The 484-nt window shown below is 45.7% G+C and overlaps 1 protein-coding gene across 4 annotated transcripts in view; it reads left to right on the top strand.

Annotated features, from left to right (window-relative positions):
• Window positions 1–484, top strand: part of CTF1 (cardiotrophin 1) — a 5,934-nt gene that overhangs the window by 2,788 nt on the left and 2,662 nt on the right. Inside the window, exon 3 of one of the 4 annotated variants that reach the window (XR_314483.2) lies at window positions 443–484. The exons of the other annotated variants lie outside the window; for them this stretch is intronic. The gene's annotated coding sequence lies outside the window, so the exon portion shown is untranslated. The remainder of the gene's footprint in view (window positions 1–442) is intronic. 4 annotated transcript variants of the gene reach the window in all.

A 484-nucleotide genomic window follows, 5' to 3' on the forward strand; every position in this document is an offset into this window, starting at 1 on the left:
AAATATTAATTTTTATTAAAATGTTCTATTATTTTATGTTAACGATGACTCATTTATTTCAGCCCTTTGTATTCAGCATGTCTCTATCGAAATAAACCTACGTTTCTATGAAAATTGGAGCTTTAGTTTTTTTGCGGCCACATACACTTCCACCTTGTTGATTTGGCCCGTGTGAGCCTTTGAGTTTGACGACATGCTTGCCCTAGTTTTGTTGTGCCTTCCCAGGGGCCAGGACCTGACTTAAGAAGATTGTAACATGCTCATAACCTTATGAAGTTGGCAGTGTTATTCCATTTTAGAGATGAAGACACAAAGGCACTGGTGTAAAGGGCACTTTTCTGGTAGTTGTTTTGTATTATCACGGAATTGTGCGAGATGGGGAAGCTGAGGCCCAGGAGAGGGGCGGCGTCCCGGGGTCCCATTGACCGGCCTGTCTCCGCAGGTGCAGCACCAGGGAGACCCCTTCGGGCTGCCCTGCCTCTCG

Source organism: Myotis brandtii, unplaced genomic scaffold (genome assembly GCF_000412655.1).
Source record: "Myotis brandtii unplaced genomic scaffold, ASM41265v1 scaffold698, whole genome shotgun sequence".
Taxonomy (NCBI): domain Eukaryota; kingdom Metazoa; phylum Chordata; class Mammalia; order Chiroptera; family Vespertilionidae; genus Myotis; species Myotis brandtii.